Genomic DNA, 12,694 nt, shown 5'->3' on the forward strand with positions numbered 1-12,694 from the left:
AAAGATGCTCGACTATGCATATAATTGATAGCATTCGAAAGAAAACACTCTGACGTGTCCAGAACGACCAAGATATTCTCTGTGCGTGCCCTAGAACGTGAGCTTCAGGCAAAACCAAGATGAGATGGCATCCAGGAATTGATCAGGATTTTTGAGGCTCTGTTTTCCATTGTCTCCTTATATGGCTGTGAATGCGAGAGGAATGAGCCTGCCCTTTCTGTCGTTTCCCCAAGGTCTGCAGCATTGTGACGTATTTGTAGGCAGATCATTGGAAGATTGACCATAAGAGACCACATTTACCAGGTGTCCGCCCGGTGTCCTGCGCCGAAATTGGTGCGCAAAAGTCAGCTGCCAGTATTTTTCCATGGGATACAGAGAGGAAAGCAAGCTTCCACGAACTGCATATCAATGAAGAGATATGTGAAAAAACACCTTGAGGATTGATTCCAAACAACGTTTGCCATGTTTCGGTCGATATTATGTAGTTAATCCGGAAAAAGTTTTACGTTGTAGGTGACTGAATTTTCGGTTCGTTTCGGTAGCCAGACGCAATGTAGAAAACGGAACGATTTCTCCTACACACAGACGCTTTCAGGAAAAACTGCGCATTTGGTATGTAGCTGAGAGTCTCCTCATTGAAAACATCAGAAGCTCTTCAAAGGTAAATGATTTTATTTATTTGGTTATCTGGTTTTTGTGAAAATGTTGCGTGCTAAATGCTACTCAAAATGCTATGCTAGCTTTGCATACTCTTACACAAATTAGTCAATTTCTATGGTTCAAAAGCATATTTTGAAAATCTGAGATGACAGTGTTGTTAAGAAAAGGCTAAGCTTGAGAGCAGACGCATTATTTTCATTTTATTTGCGATTTTCAGAAATTGTTAACGTTGCGTTATGCTAATGAGCCTGAGGCTTTAGTCACAAACCCGGATCCGGGATGGGGAGTTTCAAGAAGTTAACAGTCCATGTACCCTGCCTTAACAGTCCATGTACCCTTCCTTAACAGTCCATGTACCCTGCCTTACCAGTCCATGTACCCTGCCTTAACAGTCCATGTACCCTGCCTTAACAGTCCATGTACCCCGCCTTAACAGTCCATGTACCCTGTCTTAACAGTCCATGTACCCAGCCTTAACAGTCCATGTACCCTGCCTTAACAGTCCATGTACCCTGCCTTACCAGTCCATGTACCCTGCCTTACGAGTCCATGTACCCTGCCTTACCAGTCCATGTACCCAGCCTTAACAGTCCATGTACCCTGCCTTAACAGTCCATGTACCCTGCCTTACCAGTCCATGTACCCTGCCTTACGAGTCCATGTACCCAGCCTTAACAGTCCATGTACTCAACCTTAACAGTCCATGTACCCTGCCTTAACAGTCCATGTACCCACCGTACCAGTCCATGTACCCTGCCTTAACAGTCCATGTACCCAACCTTACCAGTCCATGTACCCAGCCTTAACAGTCCATGTACCCAACCTTACCAGTCCATGTACCCTGCCTTACCAGTCCATGTACCCAGCCTTAACAGTCCATGTACCCAGCCTTAACAGTCCATGTACCCAGCCTTAACAGTCCATGTACCCTGCCTTAACAGTCCATGTACCCTGCCTTACCAGTCCATGTACCCAGCCTTAACAGTCCATGTACCCTGCCTTACGAGTCCATGTACCCAGCCTTAACAGTCCATGTACCCTGCCTTAACAGTCCATGTACCCTGCCTTACCAGTCCATGTACCCTGCCTTACGAGTCCATGTACCCTGCCTTACCAGTCCATGTACCCAGCCTTAACAGTCCATGTACCCTGCCTTAACAGTCCATGTACCCTGCCTTACAAGTCCATGTACCCTGCGTTACGAGTCCATGTACCCAGCCTTAACAGTCCATGTACTCAACCTTAACAGTCCATGTACCCTGCCTTAACAGTCCATGTACCCACCGTACCAGTCCATGTACCCTGCCTTAACAGTCCATGTACCCAACCTTACCAGTCCATGTACCCAGCCTTAACAGTCCATGTACCCAACCTTACCAGTCCATGTACCCAGCCTTAACAGTCCATGTACCCAACCTTACCAGTCCATGTACCCAGCCTTAACAGTCCATGTACCCAGCCTTACCAGTCCATGTACCCAGCCTTAACAGTCCATGTACCCAAACTTACCAGTCCATGTACCCTGCCTTACCAGTCCATGTACCCAGCCTTAACAGTCCATGTACCCTGCCTTACCAGTCCATGTACCCTGCCTTAACAGTCCATGTACCCAACCTTACCAGTCCATGTACCCTGCCTTACCAGTCCATGTACCCTGCCTTACCAGTCCATGTACCCAGCCTTAACAGTCCATGTACCCAACCTTACCAGTCCATGTACCCTGCCTTACCAGTCCATGTACCCAGCCTTAACAGTCCATGTACCCAGCCTTAACAGTCCATGTACCCAACCTTACCAGTCCATGTACCCAGCCTTAACAGTCCATGTACCCAACCTTACCAGTCCATGTACCCTGCCTTACCAGTCCATGTACCCAGCCTTAACAGCCCATGTACCCTGCCTTACCAGTCCATGTACCCTGCCTTAACAGTCCATGTACCCAGCCTTAACAGTCCATGTACCCTGCCTTAACAGTCCATGTACCCTGCCTTACCAGTCCATGTACCCTGCCTTACCAGTCCATGTACCCAGCCTTAACAGTCCATGTACCCAACCGTACCAGTCCATGTACCCTGCCTTAACAGTCCATGTACCCAACCTTACCAGTCCATGTACCCAGCCTTAACAGTCCATGTACCCTGCCTTAACAGTCCATGTACCCAACCTTACCAGTCCATGTACCCTGCCTTACCAGTCCATGTACCCAGCCTTAACAGTCCATGTACCCAACCGTACCAGTCCATGTACCCTGCCTTAACAGTCCATGTACCCAACCTTACCAGTCCATGTACCCAGCCTTAACAGTCCATGTACCCAACCTTAACAGTCCATGTACCCATACTTACCAGTCCATGTACCCTGCCTTACCAGTCCATGTACTCTGCCTTAACAGTCCATGTACCCTGCCTTAACAGTCCATGTACCCTGCCTTACCAGTCCATGTACCCTGCCTTACCAGTCCATGTACCCTGCCATAACAGTCCATGTACCCAACCTTAACAGTCCATGTACCCTGCCTTAACAGTCCATGTACCCTGCCTTAACAGTCCATGTACCCAACCTTACCAGTCCATGTACCCAGCCTTAACAGTCCATGTACCCAACCTTACCAGTCCATGTACCCTGCCTTAACAGTCCATGTACCCAACCTTAACAGTCCATGTATCCATACTTACCAGTCCATGTACCCTGCCTTACCAGTCCATTTACCCTGCCTTAACAGTCCATGTACCCAGCCTTAACAGTCCATGTACCCTGCCTTAACAGTCCATGTACCCTGCCTTACCAGTCCATGTACCCAACCTTAACAGTCCATGTACCCAACCTTAACAGTCCATGTCATTTGATACTTTTTCCTCCAGGTATTCAAAGTGTGTTGTGCATCTTCCCCAACAAACATGAGGGGATTATATAGGTGCGGCGTGACAAGGACTGAACAGATTGATTAATAATGTACAGTACCAGTCAAAGGTTTGGACACAAATCAAATTTTATTTGCAAGCAAGCTTTAGCAATGAAAACAACTTTCTGACAACAGTAGAAACGTATCTGAAACTGTAGATTCTTACCTGTATAGATGGCAGACTGCAGCCTCTGTAACAAGACATCCTGTGTTGCTTCTGTTTAGTTTGCAACAGCTTGTTTGGCACATAGTTTTCCACTGATTTCTAAACGTGTTATTTTCAGAGTGAGAGAGAGTGTCACGTCCTGACCATAGAAAGCTTTTATTTTCTATGGTAGAGTAGGTCAGGGCGTGACTAGGGGGTTAGTCTAGTTTATATTTTCTATGTGGGGTACTAGTTGTTTTGTTTTTCTATGTTGGTGTTTTGGTATGATTCCCAATTAGAGGCAGCTGGTAATCATAGCATTTTTTCCGCCTGTGGTTTATGGGATATTGTTTTGAGTAAGTTCACGCAGCACCTCTGTTGTCACGGTTTGTTGTTCGTTTATTGTTTGTTTCACTTTATAATAAATTATGTGGAAGTCTACATTCGCTGCGCCTTGGTCCGATATTAATTCTACAAACGGCCGTGACAGAGAGTCACAGACTGCAGCCTCTTTTATAAGAGATCCACAGACCTTTTGTCGATAGCGCCTGATAAATTCAGGGCAGCAATGTCATTGAGACCAGTAGCAACATATTTGCACTTCTCCATGGCTAACGTTACATATTTTGAAAAAAACTGCAGTAGAAAGGACTAGCTAGGCATAACGAGCAGCTCATTTTGTAGACATACAACACCGCAGACCAATCCAAACTCCTCTCTCGGCATGTCCAGCCCACTCATTATCTCAGCCAATCATAGCTAGCCGGAAGGTTCCTGACTTTTTCCATGGCTAAACTAACATTGCTCTTAATTTAACAACTTTATTCGCATTTACAGGTGACATACAAGTTTGATATTAAGACACATGAAAGTTCACATAATCGAGAAGACATTTCTTCCTTTGATAAAAAAAAACATTTTTTTTAAAGTACATTCAAACGGCTCTCCTGTGAAATCGTGAATTGGTAAATATGCCTAGTTTCCTGAATCGGGTCATAGCTGGGAACGTGTTGGCTGCTTCTCCTTCACTCTGCGGTCCAACTCATCCCAAACCATCTCAATTGGGTTGAGGTCAGGTGATTGTGGAGGCCAGGTCATCTGATGCAGCTCTCCATCACTCTCCTTCTTGGTCTATAGCCCTTACACAGCCTGGAGGTGTGTTGGGTCATTGTCCTGTTGAAAAACAAAATGATAGTCCCGCAGCCTGGAGGTGTGTTGTGTACTGTATGTAATTTTATTATTTAATCTTTATTTAACTAGGCAAGTCAGTTAAGAACAACTTCTTAATTACAATGACTAGGAACAGCAGGTTAACTGCCTTGTTCAGGGGCAGAACGACAGATTTTACCTCGTCAGCTCAGGAATGCAATCTAGCAACCTTTCGGTTACTGGCCCAACGCTCTAACCACTAGGCTACCTGCTCTAACCACTAGGCTACCTGCTCTAACCACTAGGCTACCTGTCTCTAACCACTAGGCTACCTGTCTCTAACCACTAGGCTACCTGTCTCTAACCACTAGGCTACCTGTCTCTAACCACTAGGCTACCTGCTCTAACCACTAGGCTACCTGTCTCTAACCACTAGGCTACCTGTCTCTAACCACTAGGCTACCTGTCTCTAACCACTAGGCTACCTGCTCTAACCACTAGGCTACCTGTCTCTAACCACTAGGCTACCTGTCTCTAACCACTAGGCTACCTGTCTCTAACCACTAGGCTACCTGCTCTAACCACTAGGCTACCTGTCTCCTAACCACTAGGCTACCTGTCTCTAACCACTAGGCTACCTGCTCTAACCACTAGGCTAACCACTAGGCTACCTGTCTCTAACCACTAGGCTAACCCCTAGGCTACCTGTCTCTAACCACTAGGCTACCTGTCTCTAACCACTAGGCTACCTGTCTCTAACCACTAGGCTACCTGCTCTAACCACTAGGCTACCTGCTCTAACCACTAGGCTACCTGTCTCTAACCACTAGGCTACCTGCTCTAACCACAAGGCTACCCGTCTCTAACCAACTCAACCCCTAGGCTACCTGTCTCTAACCACTAGGCTACCTGTCTCTAACCACTAGGCTACCTGTCTCTAACCACTAGGCTACCTGCTCTAACCACTAGGCTACCTGCTCTAACCACTAGGCTACCTGTCTCTAACCACTAGGCTACCTGCTCTAACCACAAGGCTACCCGTCTCTAACCACTAGGCTACCTGCTCTAACCACTAGGCTACCCGCCTCTAACCACTAGGCTACCTGTCTCTAACCACTAGGCTACCTGCTCTAACCACTAGGCTACCCGTCTCTAACCACTAGGCTACCTGCCTAACCACTCTACCTGCTCTAACCACTAGGCTACCCGCCTCTAACCACTAGGCTACCCGCCTCTAACCACTAGGCTACCTGCTCTAACCACTAGGCTACCCGCCTCTAACCACTAGTCTACCTGCCTCTAACCACTAGGCTACCCGCCTCTAACCACTAGGCTACCTGTCTCTAACCACTAGGCTACCTGCTCTAACCACTAGGCTACCCGTCTCTAACCACTAGGCTACCTGCTCTAACCACTAGGCTACCCGCCTCTAACCACTAGGCTACCCGTCTCTAACCACTAGGCTACCCGCCTCTAACCACTAGGCTACCCGTCTCTAACCACTAGGCTACCCGCCTCTAACCACTAGGCTACCTGCTCTAACCACTAGGCTACCTGCTCTAACCACTAGACTACCCGTCTCTAACCACTAGGCTACCTTCCCCATAATATCGATCTTATGTCAATATACCAACATACCTTTATGTAAAAAAAAAAAAATTTGAGGAATTAAGACAATTTGATGATGTTTTGAAATCCAAATATTTTTAGGAAGTTTCTTCATTTTATCATGTCAAATGTAGCAGTGGTCATTCTAATCCTAAATCTTACGAGGTCCAGACGACTGCATGTTCTGTTCTACCGGATCATTCAGAAAGGAAACACCGTGTAACGGCTGTTGGTGGAAGAAGGTGAGGACCAAAGCGCAGCGTGGTAAGTGTTCATTTTATGTTATATATTATAAGTGTTCATGTTATGTTATATATTATAAGTGTTCATGTTATATATTATAAGTGTTCATGTTATATATTATAAGTGTTCATGTTATGTTATATATTATAAGTGTTCATGATTATTTAATACAACAGAACACTGAATGACAAAAACAACAAGAGAAGGAAATTAAACCGAAACAGTTCTGTCTTGTGCAGACACAAAACTGAAAACACTCCCCCCACAACCAAAACAGGGGAAAACAGGCTACCTCAGTATGATTCTCAATCAGAGACAACGAATGACACCTGCCTCTGATTGAGAACCATACTAGGCCAGACACATAGAAACATAACATAGAAAAAAAGAACATAGACTACCCACCCCAACTCACGCCCTGACCAACCTAACACAAAGACATAAAAAAGGAACTAAGGTCAGAACGTGACAGTGTGACTAAGAAGTTACTTTAATTACATTTTACTTAAGTAGAAGTAAAACTATTGGTGTAAAAAAAAAAAAACTAAAGTATAAGTAAAACATAGCTTATTTAAAAAGTACTTGGGATAAAAGTAATTTGGTGGCAGTTCAGGGGTCATCGGCTTCTACCGAATTGTTTTATTTCTTAGGCCTAGTCCAAAACATCTTGCACACGGACTAGCCTATAGCCTGTTCAGTTAGAGAAGGAGAGCGCGAAAATGAGAAGGAGGACCGGAGGTCAACTTTGATTAAAAACAATGTGTTTCTTGCACATAATAAATGCCTATTTATCAGAGTTATTGACCTCAAAATAAGTCAGATTCAAGTAACCTACATTGTGGTGCTTAAACTTGCAGCAGCAGCTGAGACACAATCAATCAGAAATGGACAGCTCATGGTGCTGAAATCTCAGTAGGTATCATTTCAACAGTCTTCATTTGAATTAGACTTTACTAACAACAACGAGAGATTTGTGTTGGAGCCCATTTCTTCCTACTTAAAAAAAGAATACAGATAAACATAAGAAATAAAAGTAACAAGTAGTTTAAAGAGCAGCAGTAAAATTACAATAGCGAGACTATATAGGTATCTTCTTGGGTATGACGCTACAAGCTTGGTACACCTGTATTTGGGGAATTTCTCCCATTCTTCTCTGCAGATCCTCTCAAGCTCTGTGAGGTTGGATGGGGAGTGTTACTGCACAACGATTTTCAGGTCTCTCCAGATGTCACGACCGTCGTATGAATAATTGGATCAAGGCGCAGCGTGAGTAGAGTTCCACATATGAATGAAATGAATGAGTGAAACTTCCAAAACAACAAAGATATAATGCTGTGGAGATGTTTTTCGTGAAATATGTGATGCGCTCATCGGCACTCCAACAGGACAACGACGCCAACCACACAACCAAGACACACTTTGGGAAAAACAATATCCCACATTGCAGGAGGGGGAAAAGGACACACTATGTATGATCCCCAATTAGAGGTAATGATTATCAGCTGCCTCTAATTGGGAACCATACACACACACCAACATAGAAATATGAAACCCCCCTAATCACGCCCTGACCTAAAACACCATAGAGAACCCCGAGGGACACCAGAGATGTTTGATCGGGTTGAAGTCCGGGCTCTGGTTGGGTCACTCAAGGACATTTAGAGACTTTCTCGAAGTCACTCCTGCATTGTCTTGGCTGTGTGCTTGGCGTCGTTGTCCTGTTGGAAGGTGAACCTTCGCCCCAGTCTCAGGTCCTGAGCGTTCTGGAGCAGGTTATCGTCAAGGATCTCTCTGTATTCTTTTTTCTCCATTCATCTTTCCCTCGATCCTGACTAGTCTCCCAGTCCCTGCTGCTGAAAAACATCTCCACAGCATGATACTGCCACCACCATGCTACACCGTAGGGATGGTGCCAGGTTTCCTCCAGACGTGACGTTTGGAATTCAGGCCAAAAGGTTTAATCTTGGTTTCATCAGACCAGAGAATCTTGTTTCTCATGATCTGAGAGTCCTTTAGGTGCATTTTGGCAAAATCCAAGTGGGCTGTAGTGCCTTTTACTGAGGAGTGGCTTCCGTCTGGTCACTCTACCATAAAGGCCTGTTTGGTGGACTCCAATCAAGTTGTAGAATCATCTCAAGGATGATCAATGGAAACAGGATGCACCTGAGCTCAATTTCTTGTCTCATAACAAATGGTCTGAATACTAAATAAGGTATTTCAGTTTTTTATTTTTAATAACTGTGCAACAATGTCTAAACATCTATTATGGGGTATTGTGTGGAGCTAAACCTGTATTGTGGGGTATTGTGTGTAGCTAAACCTCTATTATGGGGTATTGTGTGGAGCTAAACCTCTATTATGGGGTATTGTGTGTAGCTAAACCTCTATTATGGGGTATTGTGTGGAGCTAAACCTGTATTGTGGGGTATTGTGTGTAGCTAAACCTCTATTATGGGGTATTGTGTGGAGCTAAACCTGTATTGTGGGGTATTGTGTGTAGCTAAACCTCTATTATGGGGTATTGTGTGGAGCTAAACCTCTATTATGGAGCTTCTAACTGGCTAATTTGTACACAGGACTGGTCACATGACCCACTACAGTGATTGTCAATCATCAAAAAAATCTATAAATAACATGTTTGCTGCTAAACCACCTCTCATCTTAAGCCTGTCTTCTTCTACCAGGGAGCTAATAACTCTGTCTGCCCTCACAGACCAGATTAGCGGTTACTGGTTAGCGGTTAGCTTTTCCAATGGGGGCCTATGGCTCGGTTAGCGGCTAGGCTAGCTCCCGTCTCTGTCCCTGTCTTAATGAACCACAGGGTGCTTCATTCCAACCAAACCAAATCAGTAGAGAGACAGATGGTGATGTAATGGGACTCATCCTACTGTGACCACTCACCACACCTGACCCCTCCCTGCTCTGCCCTCTCTTAAGTCATCACTTATCCCAGCTTCTCATGTTTATCGTCACCAAGGCAACCTCCCTGCCATATTTCTGACCTGCAGGTCAAGTTGATCAGGTGTTATTATTACAGTATAGTTAATGCAGCAACTAAGTAGGAAAATATAGACTGAGCCGCCGATACTGAGCCTACCAATAGACTGAGCCTACCAGACTGATCACCGATAGACTGAGCCTGAGGTGTCCTATTAGCCTTACAGCCTACCAATAGATAGTTAATGCAGGCCGAACTAAGTAGGTAAAATATGAGCCGACTGAGCCTACCAATAGAGCCTGATGAGCCTACCGATAGACTGAGCCCACCGATAGACTGAGGCCCACCGATAGACTGAGCCCACCGATAGACTGAGCCGACCGATAGACTGAGCCGACCGATAGACTGAGCCGACCGATAGCCTGATCCTACCCGATAGACTGAGCCTAGACTGAGCCTGAGACTGATCCTACCAATAGACTGAGCCTACCAATAGACTGAGCCGGCCGATAGACTGAGCCTACCAATAGACTGAGCCTACCGATAGACTGAGCCTACCGATAGACTGATCCTACCGATAGACTGAGCCTACCGATAGACTGAGCCGACCGATAGACTGAGCCTACCGATAGACTGAGCCTACCGATAGACTGAGCCGACCGATAGACTGAGCCTACCGATAGACTGAGCCTACCGATAGACTGAGCCCACCGATAGACTGAGCCGACCGATAGACTGAGCCCACCGATAGACTGAGCCGACCGATAGACTGAGCCGACCGATAGACTGAGCCGACCGATAGACTGAGTCGACCCTACCGATAGACTGAGCCCACCGATAGAGGCTGAGCCGACCGATAGACTGATCCTACCAATAGACTGAGCCTACCAATAGACTGAGCCGACCGATAGACTGAGCCGACCGATAGACTGATCCTACCGATAGACTGAGCCCACCGATAGACTGAGCCTACCGATAGACTGATCCTACCAATAGACTGAGCCGACCGATAGACTGAGCCTACCGATAGACTGAGCCTACCAATAGACTGAGCCGACCGATAGACTGAGCCTACCGATAGACTGAGCCTACCGATAGACTGAGCCGACCGATAGACTACTGAACCATAACTATCCAGGCACTCTGTGTAAATCTTCTAGACAGCACCGCCAGATGAGGAATAGCCTCTCAAGGTTTATTGTAGGCTACTGTCTGTCATTTTTTGCCTCAATTTCATGATGTGTAGTTCTAACAACATGTGCAGAATCATGTGCCAAATATTAGTTTAAGTGCATTAGAATATGCCGAAAAGCTCGAGCAGCAAGGCGTCTGGCTCTTGTGATGATCTAGCTAATTGGGTAGCTTAGCTAGCATGTGTACACTCACTGCAATGCACAGCCAATGCACTGCTTGTATCTGTGTTGGCCATGTTTATATTCAACATAGCAAACTGTTTCTCCGTAAGACATTTTATTTTAATCAGCTACAGTTTGTGTTGTGAGAGGCTGATTTTGGTTGAGGAAATTTAGGCGAGCTGGAAGTATTTGTGCTGAAACTGACATCTGACATGTGTAGAGTTGCTGGTTCAAGTGATAAATTATACATTTAATAAAAAAACTTAGTCAATTCAACATCTTTTAAATCCAGTGGCCATTTACTGACCATTTTAATTCGAGGTCTAGAATTTGAGCAAAAAAAAAAAAAAAAAAACTCTTTAAGATGCATCCATTTGTTCTTTGAAAGAAGCTCCAGCCCATGTATTTAAATGCCATCCTTTATTGCGCGTTGTAAGAAGATGAGACCAGGGTTCAAACACTATTCGAAATCATTTCAATGACTTTATCTGTGCTCGATCGACCTTTCCTGGCTTTAAGAGACCAAACAAATAGTCTCAGACCTGCCAATTGTCACTCCCGGGCCAGGCTAGAGAAAATGTGGAACGATTTCAAATACTATTTGAACCCAGGTGTGGAGCTGTGCAGAGCTCTTTTATTTCTCTCCCCAATGCCTCCCTTCCTGTGAAGACATCGACCATAGCAGGACTGTGACATACCGGTCAGAAATGTAATTATTGAACTGCCCTCTGTCCCAACAGCTGATTACTATAGTAACAATTACTTTTTTCATTATAAATAATATCCAAATTAAAAATAAGAAAGTTATGACGCGAAATATGCAGCAAAGAGCATCTGAAAGATTTCCCGATCCAGGGAAGACATTTAAACAGACAGAATAGTGTATTTTTATTAAATCATTCTAATCAGCCCCATTACCTATTCACAACAACAAGTTTATATGTTGACACTTCCACGTGCAGTTCTCTTATTAACTGAACGATTCGTTGATTTAGTCTGTCGTCTACAGTGAGTGGACAAAACATTAGGAACACCTGCTCTTTCCATGACACAGACTGACCAGGTGAATCCAGGTGAAAGATATGATCCCTTATTGATGTCACTTGTTAAATCCACTTTAATCAGTGTAGATGAAGGGGAGGGAGGATTTTTAATCATTGAGACATGGATTGTGTACGTGTGTCGTTCAGAGGGTGAATGGGAAAAACGTAAGTGCCTCTGAACGAGGTTTTGGAGTCAACATGGGCCAGCATCCCTGTGGAACCAGGTACTGAAGTCAACATGGGCCAGCATCCCTGTGGAACGAGGTACTGAAGTCAACATGGGCCAGCATCCCTGTGGAACCAGGTACTGAAGTCAACATGGGCCAGCATCCCTGTGGAACCAGGTACTGAAGTCAACATGGGCCAGCATCCCTGTGGAACGAGGTACTGAAGTCAACATGGGCCAGCATCCCTGTGAAACCAGGTACTGAAGTCAACATGGGCCAGCATCCCTGTGGAACGCTTTCAACACCTTGTAGAGTTCATGACCCGACGAATTGAGCATGTTCTGATGGCTAAAGGTGGCCTCAATATTAGGAAGGTGTTCTTAATATTTTGTGCACTCAGTGTGTATATATATATATATATATATATATATATATATACACACAAAATATTGCTGTTTTTCTTTTCATCCAAGGCTTTCACATC

General features: G+C 45.0%; 1 pseudogene; it reads right to left on the minus strand.

Annotated features, from left to right (window-relative positions):
* Window positions 1-11,768: 11,768 nt before the first annotated feature.
* The window catches only part of LOC135530249 (transforming acidic coiled-coil-containing protein 2-like), a 106,338-nt pseudogene continuing 105,412 nt past the window's right edge, over window positions 11,769-12,694 (minus strand).

This window comes from Oncorhynchus masou, unplaced genomic scaffold, assembly GCF_036934945.1.
Source record: "Oncorhynchus masou masou isolate Uvic2021 unplaced genomic scaffold, UVic_Omas_1.1 unplaced_scaffold_1300, whole genome shotgun sequence".
Taxonomy (NCBI): Eukaryota; Metazoa; Chordata; class Actinopteri; order Salmoniformes; family Salmonidae; genus Oncorhynchus; species Oncorhynchus masou.